This window comes from Strigops habroptila, chromosome 1 (genome assembly GCF_004027225.2).
Source record: "Strigops habroptila isolate Jane chromosome 1, bStrHab1.2.pri, whole genome shotgun sequence".
NCBI lineage: Eukaryota > Metazoa > Chordata > Aves > Psittaciformes > Psittacidae > Strigops > Strigops habroptila.
This window is the reverse complement of record NC_044277.2, coordinates 80,017,527-80,029,661: the sequence shown is the minus strand read 5'-3', so window position 1 is coordinate 80,029,661 and position 12,135 is coordinate 80,017,527. Positions and strand designations below refer to the sequence as shown.

The 12,135-nt window shown below is 38.2% G+C and overlaps 1 long non-coding RNA gene across 1 annotated transcript; it reads left to right on the top strand.

Annotated features, from left to right (window-relative positions):
• Positions 1-272: 272 nt before the first annotated feature.
• Positions 273-11,769, top strand: LOC115609984. Its single transcript, XR_003992067.1, has 3 exons — positions 273-390; positions 2,684-2,747; positions 9,853-11,769. It is a non-coding gene; the product is annotated as an uncharacterized LOC115609984 (long non-coding RNA).
• The last annotated feature ends 366 nt before the right edge of the window (positions 11,770-12,135 follow it).

Here is a 12,135-nt window from a genome sequence, read left to right as displayed (position 1 = left end):
ATATCACCACTCTGTCAAACAGTTAATGGCAACAAGTAGGATCAGGCTCAGTATGTCTAGGATTCAACATACAGCTAAACTAGCTCAGGAATATGGGAAAAAAACATGCATGCTTGATCCCGCACTGTGCATACTCACAGCTATGCTCTCAGCGAGCAAAATTACAGGGGTAAAATGACACATAATCGCGAATCTTTGTGAGGCTAAATGGTGTTTCTTGCGTGTAAGTGTCAAGATCTCGGTAGTGAGGGGGCTGCCCGGGCGTCCCCTGTGCGGAGCGGCCGGCGCCGCCGGTGCCGGACACAGCCGGTCGCAGCCGGCCCCGCCGGCCCCAGCGCAGGGCAGAGCTGAGCCCCTCAGCCACGGGCGGGCGCCTCGGGGAAAGCCTGGGTAAGGAAGAGCAAAACGCTGCCTGGCAGCCAGGGCTGAGGGGAGCTGGGTGAGAAACAGCCCTGCGAACCCCGAGGGCAGAGCGGGAGGAGGGCAGGAGGGGCTCCGGGCGTCCGGCAGAGATGCCCCTGCGGCACCGGGAGGGACCCCGGTGGGGTGTGGGTTTCCCTGCAGCCCCTGGGAAGGCCCCAGGCTGGAGGAGGTAGATATTCCCTAAAGGTCCACAGCCCCTGGAGAGGACCCACAGTGGAGCAGGGAGAAGTTCGAGGAGGAAGGTGTGACGGAGACAAGTTGTTATGAACAGACTACAGCCCACCAGTCCCCATCCCCCTGTGCTGCTTGGAGCACGGGCAGGTAGAGGAGTCAGGAATGAAGGACTGAAGCTGAGTCTGGGAAAAGGAGGGGAAGTGTTTTCATTTTTGGGGTTTGATTCTCACTACTCAAACATATTTTAACGGCCAATTAACTAAATTAATTTTTCTGAAGTCAAGACTATTTTACCCATAATGGTAATTGGTAAGTGATGTCACTGTCTTTATCTGTACACGGGACTTTTTTTATCTTATTTTTTATGCTGCAGTTATATTACTTTTTCTTGAGGTTATCTGGAAGTGGGAGTTTAAAATCCAGAATAAATAACAGACTGCGTATATATTTTCAGTATTTGGGTCTTATTAAACCATAATGCATGGAACTCATTATCACTTTCATGATCAGAAAGAAAACTGAGTGTAATGCTTTTCCTTCTGTTTGTATATTCTCTTCTTTCTGGAGTTTCTGCTGAGAGGAGTGGAAGAGACTGCCCTGACAGAGTAACAATTTGAGTTTAACAGGAACATGGCTTTTCCTATGAAGAAAAAAAAAGTTTATATTTTGCAAGGATGTCTCACAATGTGTACAGAGGAGAAAGGAATTGTACTTTCTTTCACATCTCCATCCTTTGCTTGCAACTCAAACTATTCTAATGTTTCTGAGCCGCCAAGTGTTTTAGTGAAAATCTGGCATGCTGAAGGCTCTTAAAGCCAGACATTAAAGGATCACATTGTGGAAGGATACCGCATAGCTTTGTCTTACTAACAGTGCTATAGTAAAATGAGTATCAGTGCCTCAGGGTAGCAGAAGTGTAATGCCCGAGGCATTTATATATCATGTTAAGGACAGATTGCCATGAGATTTGTGATTCTACTCAGAAATAATTCCATTTACTTGTTAACATCTATGCTATCCCTCAGTAAGATGGAGAAGAAGTCAGCTTGCAGAAAAATCTGGTAACAGCAGTGATGTAGAAGTTTTCAGAACTTTTAATAATAATAACAGTATGCACTCTTTCATAGGGAATATTAATTCATTGGCATATATTTTAGCATTTTTATATTAAAAGGGTTTTTGGAAAATATTTTTACTGAAAAGATTTATGTTAGGAAAAAAAATCCTTAAGTCTAGAAATGTGTCATTTTTATTGCATTATCTAAGAATAAATGAAGATGCTGCTTTGCTTTGTGATATCAATCTTTTCAATGCCAATTTGCAATTACATAATTGATTGCATACAAGCAACTTTATGAAGGTGTTAATGATGTACGGCAGACCCAATAAGCTACTCCCATATGGCAGGAAACACTTCTGATAACTTCCTCATAAACATATTTGCTCTCTATAAATAATCCTTTTAGATGTCATCTACAAGGAAAGGAGAAGTGGGTGCATGTTGGTATAAAACCAGTGAAAAACCACTCACAGTGTCTTGTGAGTATGATACAAAATCATAAGTGTGTGTCTTGGGCTTTATGCCTAAGTTTTCCTGCATTCATCCTGATTCCACATAAACAGCTATATTCCTAAGCATTGCCATTTTGCCTTCAGAAAAAGGATTAACATCTCTCGTGACAGTGAGAAAAACTGCACCCAGCAGCCTGCCTAGCTTTAATAATTTTCAGCGATCAACACTGATTCAGGGCTGAGATTACTGAAGACAGTGCAATATGGTATTGCTGCATATAGAAATGGAATCTATGCTTATCAATTAGCTTCAATCCTATTTCCTTAAATTATGCAAAATAAATCATTTAACTGGTAGAAAGTTTTGTGATCTATGACAGCAAGGCTTAAAGATTTCTCTTCGAGTTTTGCTTCTCTTTTCCCTCAAGGTGTAACTGGAACTGATGGGAAGCATTCTGGTCCTAAGTACGCAGTTTCTTTTATAGTAACTGGAGTATATTATACATTTGTATAAAATCTGATTGTTGCTAGAAAATAACAGGCCCTTTTCCTGCTTTTTTTTTTTTCCCTGTAGACTTTCATCTACAAAGAGGAAAACTTGCGTGTGAAGTGGTCACTGTAGAATAAAGCTTCTGGAAGTAAGTGGAAAAGTCAGAAAGCACAAATTTGGGGCTACTGAATTAGAATTGCATTATACCATAAGCATTTAAAATTCGTATCTGAACTCCCCAAATCTGGTATCATATAATGAAATCATTCTTCCATTTAAAAAATGTAGACTTATCATGCAGGTAGGGAGTAAAAGACAATGGTCTTTGGAAGAAGTGGTACTTCCAAACTCCAGCATCCAAAAGAAAAGGAACACCTTTCTCATGCAGAGACTGACTCGCTAGGATACTCACCCGAGGCTTGGTAAACTATTCCACAGCTGTGCAGGTCAGATGACGGAAAACCATCATCAAAGAACGTAGCATGCAATAGTTTGAATTATCACTGTTTCAAAGCATATGTCATCTTAGTTCTTTGATGCTGCAAGGGAGGAATTCAGCAGAGTGTTATACCCTCCTTACACCTCACTTCTTTCCAATCTCTTTTTTATCTGTATGCTTCTATCTGTGGGCTTCAAAATCATATCTAGCATCTATAAAAGGGCTTTAGATGTCAAGAAAAAGAGAATATAGCAAATTGGTGTGAAGCAGTATACCAAGGGGAGTGTTACTGTAGGCTTGACTGTTCCTGTACTTTTCTGCTTAGCATCTGATTCTGCTCACTGTCAGGTAGCAGTCAGTAAGTGAGGTGGACCTTTGGTCTGCCTCAGAACAGTCATGCTTTTGGTCCTCCATTAAATTTCTCAGTATCAGAGTCAAATCTAGATTCATATGTAACTTGCTATTTAGCACAAAAGAAATAGTGAAAGCTGGGTGAATTTTCTCGAAATCTGCTATTTGTTCAAAATGAATATGTAACAATGACCTGTAGATCAGAATCACAGAATCATAAGGGTTGGAAGGGATCTCTAACAACCATCTAGTCAGACTCTTTTGATCAAAGCAGGGTCAGCTAAAGCAGGTTGTCCAGGTCCATGACTAGTCAGTCTTTTAATATCGCCAAGAGTGGAGTCTCTACAGCCTCTCTGGTTAGCCTGTTTCAGTGTCCAACTACCCTCACAGTGCCATTCTCCTCTCTCTGGTGACCAGTAATAGGACATGAAGAAATAGAATGTAATTACACCAGTGGAAGTTCAGACTGGACATTAGGAAGAACTTTTATTTCTTCCTGAAAAGGGTACTCGGTCACTGGAACAGGCTCCCCAGGGAAGTGGTCATGGCACCAGGCCTGTCAGAGTTCAAGGAGCATCTGGATGACACTCTTAATCATATGGATTAGGTTTAGGTAGTCCTGTGAGGATCAGAAAGTTGGACTTGGTGACCCTTACGGGTCCCTTCCAGCTTGAGATGTTCTATGATTTTATGACATACACAGAGATCATATGCCCCCCCAGAGCTTTGTCTTCTCAATATGAAACCGTCCCAGTTTTCTCAGCCTCTCCTCATATGAAAGACGCTCCAGCCTCTTAATCATCTTAGTGGCCTCGCGTTGGGCTTACGGGGCCATATATGCCCATGTTTTGGGGTTTTTACTACTGGGGAGCTTAGAACTGAACCCAACACTACCACCAGATGTGTCTTGCTAGGCCCAAGTTGAAAAGAAGGATCTCCTCCCTTGTCCTGCTGGTTATGGTTTTCCTAATACAGCCCAGGATGCTGTTTGCCTCCTTTGCCACAAGTCCACAAGGCCGTATTGCTGCCTTGTGTTCAACTTGTCTACCAGGACCCCCAGACCCTTTTCTGCCAAGCTTCTTTCCAGCTGGCTATCCCCCAGCATGTTTAAGTACCTGGGGTTGTTCTTCTTCAGGTGCAGGACTTGGCAATTCCTTGTGATGAAGTTCCTGTCACCCCATTTCTCTAGCCTGTTGAGGTCCCTCTGAATAATAGCACATCTATATGGTGTATTACCCACTCCCCAGTTTTGTATTATTTGTTGAGGATGCATTCTGTCCCATTGTCTAGGTCAGGAATGAATGTGTTGAACAGTATAAGCCCCAGTATAGTCCCCTGGGGCACTCCACTAGTGACTGGACTCCAGCTGGCATCTGGTTGTGCACTGGTCAGAAATACTTGAACTTGGCAGTTCAACCAGTTTTCAGTCCACCTCTGTATACCTTTATCCAGTTCATACCTCATCAGTTTGTCTGTGAAAAATTCATGAGATTCAACATCAAAAATCTTGTGAAATTCAAGATGAACAACATCTACTGCCCTTCCCTTGTCCACCAAGCTAGTAATTTCATTGTAGGAGGCTATCAGGATGCATGATTTTCCCTTCATAAGTCCATAGTGACTACTCCTAATCATTTCCTCCTTCTTCGTATGTTTGGAAACAGCTTTGAAGAGGATCTGCTCCATGACCTTCTGAGTTATCAAAGTCAAGCTGACTGACCTGTAGTTACCTAAATCTTAATATTTTCACAAAACTCCTCAAAGATAAGTGGCTGAGCTTTGCACTTTAGCCATAAACATGAACTATATATACCAATGTCTCTGAAATTATAAAGGCTATGTATTGTTTCCTACAGAATTCATGTCTTAGAGTTCTTAAATATTTATACAAAATATCCAAGCACTGTCTGCTCTGCCAGAGAAGACAACCGTAAACAGAAGGTAGATGAAAAGAGCATGTGAGAAACAAGACACAAAAAGACAAATATATGAACTAGATATGGTAAATTATCCTTGTGATTCTAAAAATGGTGCAAGATGAAGGCTTTCTCATTGTTTGAGAGTTGTTGAAAGTTAACGTCTCAGGAGAAAAAGGCTTAATTTTAGTGTCATTAGCATTTTGACAGAAAGAACGATGCAGAGTTCTGTGGCCATACAGTTGCAGTTTGGTCTGCAGAAACAAACCGTTGACACCTCTACAGATCCAAACAGAAGCTTGAGGGAGACTTTATTAGACTAAAATGTACCGAAATAAGTTGAAGCATGTACTTAATCTGACTGACTTGCTTTATTGAGCTGCAGCCTGAATCAATATTATAGATTGACTTAGCATTCTTGGTATTTTCCCAAGTTCTTATCTTATCTGTGAGGCTTAAACTTAAAGAGATTAGAGGTTCATTTCCAAACCCAGAGCTTTTCACTGTCATACTTTACTGTGCAATAGAAAATTAGTCTTCTGATACAATTAGGACATTTTTTCCCTCTGGAACAAAGAAGTCATTTTTCAATGATTTCTGTTCCGGAAGGAGGGAACTACCTAAAATTTGGCTTATTAGCTATTGGACTTTCTGTGTTTGAGGTGGAGGTTTCCACATAATTGATGTCTATTATCTGGGTGAAGTCTCTGGTGTTTCATGGTGAAGCTGAACAACAGAAACTGCTTTAAATCCAGTCAGTCACTGGGGTTTGCATTCTGATGTCAGACCACCTTACTTATTCCCTCTCTGTCCTGTTCCATCAACAGCATATATGTGACTTCACATTGACCATATTGGCCCTTAGAAAGAGGCTTTAAAAATAAGTGATATGTTTTAGCCAGATAATATTGTGAATTGTTTCCACTGATAATTGAAAGAGTACTAGGCCTGATTAAAAAGACAGTATGGAAAAGTGTGGCTGAAGAGGTAAGGGATGTTATTAGTGTTGGGTCCCAATTTATATCAATTAAGGCGAAATCCTGGGATGAGCAAATTTACAGTGCAATTTTTTTTCACATTCTGCATACTCATAAAAATTTCTTCTATTCGCTAGTATTCTTGTAAAATACATTAGTACTTATCAATCTTTATGTTATCCAGTTTTTAAAACTGGATAACGGGTTCAAGAACTTGTGTGGAAGAGATATATAGAAAAAGGGATTGCTTGACCATTGATGTCTAATCTAATTTTAACCTATATGAATTAATCTAACCAAATAGCTGATGTTTCAAAATATGTATGTTATATTCAAGCCTTTGTTCATGTAAGATTAAAAGCACACAAGCACCCAACTTCTCTAAAACATTTTAACATCAAAGTAGCCGTAGATGTGTTTAAAGAGGTAGTATTTAGTTATTTTTGAAAGGTAGAATAACATAAAATATTAAAGCATTTACTTTTGAGCTGTGGGGTCACAGGCATTATTACTATATAAAATGAACAGATTAAATCTTCCGGTTGAATAAGGCAGACATTTACCTGTGTCTTCTGTGTCCAAGGTGAGTATTCTAACTGCTGCGTGCAGGAACAAGGCAACACTTTTACCAGTGGGAAAATTTGAATTGTATTGGTGGGAGAAAGCAAAGATTTACTGTGAGTGTGGTGGGGGACTGGAACAAGTCGCCCAAGGAAGTTGTGAATGCTCCATCCCTGGCAGTGTCCAAGGCCAGGTTGGACAGAGTCTTTGGTGACATGGTTTAGTGTGTGGTGTTGGAAGGGGGGTTGGAACTAGATGATCTTAAGGTCCTTTCCAACCCTAACTATTCTATGATTCTATGATTCTATGAAATATGAGTGGATGAATGTCATGTACTTACTTGTTCTGCAAGCAAATATATTATGAAAGAAAATTGTATTGGATACCCTTTTGAATTAAATACAGCAAAATATATTTCAAAACAGATGGAAAATTTACATTAATATATCCTTGTCTATCAGTTCCTTTTAACACTCTCGAGCACATTCTGCAAAAAAGGTCAATGCTTTGAAAGCAATATCTCGTACTCTTAAAGATCTTAAATGAAATACAAATATATGAAATTTATTTTTTTAAATTACTAATTGTCCAAATAATTGTGAGTGGAAAAATGGCAATCTCACCTGCTAGGTAGATAAAAGTTATCCCAAGAAAGGATTTAATTTGCCACTTAGAAAAATCATGTAATGAGAACAAATGATCAAGCTTAGGTGAAGGGATGCTAAGTTTTTTCTTCAATGCATAGTTAAGTCAGAATTTGCCAGTTTCATCAAATTCTGGATACTCTTGTGTATGCATAGTAAAAAGTCTTCAGCATGGTAATCGTATGAGTTTATAATCAGCAAGTTCTTATTTAGTATGAGCATCATAAGGTTATACTGAAAGAGCTATTTTGTGGGAAAGAGAGCACATTTCACTTTCCAATTTCTGTCTATCAATCAACGAAACCTGCAATTCAGCTTTGTGCAGCAATAACAAGTATGAAACAGTGGGATCTTTCAGTATGTCAAATTGTTGTTAATTACAGAATGTTGTTAAAGGAAAACATACTATGCACAGCAGAATAAGCATAACAAAGGAACATTTATAGGCCAATCCAGCTGTCATTGAAATGAGAAGGAATTTTGCTGTTAGCTTCAATATGAGTAGAATCAGCTTTTTTAATTTAACCATGAACATAAAATGACAAATCTTTTGCAAGCCCTCTCTCTGTCAACTGAAATAATATGATTCCATATTAAGGCACAGAAAGTTTCTAGCAGTGTGCTTGTGATGAATGCATGCCTTATAGTGAATTCACAAGTGTGTTCTAAACATTCTTTTCTGGTTGCCCAAAGAAATTCTTTTCCAAATTTGTGGCTGCTAGTCCCCAGACTGGTCCCATCATAAGGATGAAATCTCAGTCCATAGTAATAGAACATCTAACAGTTCATGTTAATTGCTGAGTATACTAGTCAGTTTGAAAATTTCAGAAGAACAGTGTCCATCACTTGCTCATTTATACAAAGATTTCACATATAGAGAAGATTTAGGAATAAGAATAGTAATATATATATATTTATATATTTATATATGTAAACATCACATTGCAGTATTTGTATAATATTACAGCAAAATCAAAGGTGTTGATTTTTACCTGAAGACTTTTTTCCATTCTCAGCTGTCAGCCAGCAATTTCCCTCTCAAGTTGTTCATCCTCCAGGTAAAGCTGTTCTGTAGGTTGCATTCTTTCCAATAGAAGCTTCAGAGAACTATTGCTTATTTTGGTCACAGTACTTATTTAGCCTCATGTTCTATTGGCTGTATTACATAATGCAAGTGCACTGTCAATGGTTACCTTTCAAGACATCATAACTGCCCTTGAAATTTCAAAATAGAAATTGAGACACACATATTCTCTTATTTACCTACTAACTTAGTAAATGACTCCATACACTGACCTTCGTCTTAGTGGAGCCTGCCAACTAATAAGAGAATACTCTTAAACTTCTTCCAGAATAGATATCTCAGAAGAATAAAGAGGGAACCTGAAATGCCAGTTATTCTTCCTTTTTTATGTCTTCTCTCATGAAACTAACTGAATTGTAGTCATAAATTTATGCCGTAATGTTTTATAAACCATAGATACTTTAGAGGCCTTTCAGAATCCTGTAGCTTTTTGTTGTTGTTCTTTTTTTCTTCAGTAACATGAATTACAATATAAACATTTTTATGGTTCTATAAGAAGCTGCAGCATAGAAATTTAAAACAGTATAGGTAACATCATTTTGAATAGTCTGCATTTCAGTCTATTTTGATTTCTATAGGGACCCCATATCATATATTAATGGAACAAGTAACTCATTAAGCGCGTGTAGTAAAAAATTTCCCTTCTTTGAGATATTTTTGAAATAGAACTGAGTACTAATGTGGAAGATTGATTACAGTCAATTAATTAATAATTTCTTTAATTAAGAGAAGATAAATTTAAAATGAATGATTTTACTAATAGAATTTTGTCAAATTGTTCCTTGAGGAAATATCCTAAACTTGTCACCAAGATCATCATTACATAAATAAGCATTAATGTAAGCAACAAAATCTTCCTGGATAACTCGCCGCTTTGGATGATAATGAAATGAAAAGACAAACATTTTCCTTCATTTTACTGGAGAACAGAATTTACTCTGTAACTTTTACATCAGATGATTGAAAATAATTTCATGGCAGAGAGTATGTACTAAAGAATTCTTCCTCTTATTTTGATGTACCTATTGTTATATCAAGTGGGAGAGATTGCATTAGATAAAGTGAACTGAACAAAACCAGCATAAGTTCTCATGATTAGGTACCAGATTTCTGAGTTTAATTGTTTAAAAAACTCCATTTAAATACAAAGTAAGACTTTATGGTTGTTGAGAAAACTGGTTGCACACACTTGAATCATGACCATTGTATTTCTTGTTATGTTTTGTTTGCTTATCAAGAACATGTTATTAAAATGAAACATACACTTTTTTCCTCTTTGAGATGTTATTCCTCCCTTCAGAGTGCTAACATCCTTCATGACCTTGGAAGACACCTTTATTTCTACCTTCTTTATTTTTAATTTTGCAATTATTTCTACTGGCAATGGAGAGAAGGCACCTTTCTCTGGACACCACTAATCCCTCCATGAATCCACCATGTGCTTTTCCAGAAACCTGTGACATAAGCCTGCATGCATTTCATCTTTTCAGTATTGGCCAGAACCAAGAGAAAGAATGAAGTTACTACATGTGATATTGCTGCCTATTCTGCAAGTCTCTAGACATTTACATACGTATCTACCACATTTTGGTCACTGCAAAACTCTGAAACTAATGGCAGTGGCTTTCAGAACATGGTGCTTGTATCAGTTTGAATGAAAATACTGAGCACAAGCTTGATCATAATCTGTTTCAAGAGACAGAAGTACAAAACAATCTCAAACCCATCCAGACAGAAATTTAATGGTGACATACTAAGAAGCCATCTTGGCCATAAGAGGACCTTCACTAAGTAAAAATACTGTGACCCTACCTCTGAAAGTATCAAATGAACTTCTGTAAGCAGGAAGACAAAAATAATAGAAAAATGGCTAAATGCCAAGAGTACAACCAGATGGTTGTGAGCATTGGGAACAGTAAATGAACACCGGGCAGTGAACAAATAGATAAATGACAGATGCAGAATGTGCCTAGAAGTACTTCATTGAACTGCCTTGGGAAAGGCATTTGAGAAAGGCTTGCGGAGAAAAATGAGGATTATGTCTTCTCACAATACTACTTTCGTGTGTGTGTGAAATAATACTTCATTTTAGATTTTGCATATGGACCTAGAATTTCAATCTAAACAACATTTTTTTTAATCTGTCATGTTATCTCTAAGTAGACATTTAGGCATAACCCATTCAGTTTCTAGAAAGATCAAACCACTGCAGTGCCAAGATTTATTAGGGTTTAACAGAACATGCTTGATGTCTGTGTAGCTAATACTATAAACAACAAATGAGTTCTCTATTGACCAGGAGTTCCTTAGATGAAATACTCAGTATGCCTTTGAAGGAATTGGGCTCATGAGACTCCTTTAGTGCTCATCCCACCTTGTTGAATTTCACATGAATTTAAAAATAATAATTGTTTGCATAGCTGAATAATTATGCTGCTTTGACTGACTAATTGCTTATATAACAGGTTCAATCTAAGGTTTTTAAGTATGAGTATGATCACATGTTTCAACCTTTCTAAAAGGCTTATTAAGAGGAAGATGACCATCAGCTGGTTTGAACACTAACTGGGTAATTACAAAGCTACTTTAGAAACAAAGGAGTCAGCCTGAAAAGTAACCATAAAAGAAGCAAAGAATTGAGAATTAGTGACACCTCAGAGAGAAAACAGCAGCAGTCAGCCCCTGTTTTGACACTGCTGGTGGTCATTCCACAAGCATCACAATCTCTGCCTAGGGCTGATGCTGCAGCCTCCCTGTGGGGCTCTGGGAGAAGACTGCAGACAGCTAGGACAGCAACTGCAGAACACAGCAAGCAGGAACCCACATCTTGGCATGAGTAGGAACTTGTGAAGAGGTTCCTTACTTTACTGGTGGGCAGATGGTAAGAAGCAGCATGGGAACACACAGAGCTGGAGCACCCACACCTCTCACAGGATGGGTGTGCGCTCAGGGAACTTGCACTGTCCCACAGAAAAGATGGCATGCTGGTAGCCCAAACATAACTGTATGAATATGTGAGTGATTAGAATTATTTGCGGTTAGATATGGAAATATGCTTAGAAATTTGTAGCTGTATTTGTAAGTGGCTAACTAGCACTGTTTACCTATTGAATTATTGATACTCATCCTGAATGTATAGTTCAGTGGTTGCCTGCAATTATGTATTGTTAAGAAATCAATAAACTACTTCTGTCCTGATTTGTTTTAAACTATGTGAACTGCGCAGGGTTTTTTTAAGATAATCACAAGCTGTTACATTCTAACCCCAAAATATGAATATTACCACTAACTGCTAGGTACTCTATTGCACATTCTGACAGATATTTCTTGATTTTTATTTTTTTTTTTATATGTGAAAATTTTCATAAGTTTTCCTCAATAGACATTCAATAACCAAAGGAGAGATTTATGGCACTAAACCTGAAAGCTAAACCTGCAGTCCCAAGGGCTATAGCCTAACCCCCAGCAAACTTCAGTACAACTCTGTATTGAGAGAAAGAAACACTATCAGCCAGGTGAAGAATTTTCAAAAAATAGGGATATTGATATAAAAGCTAAGTAAAT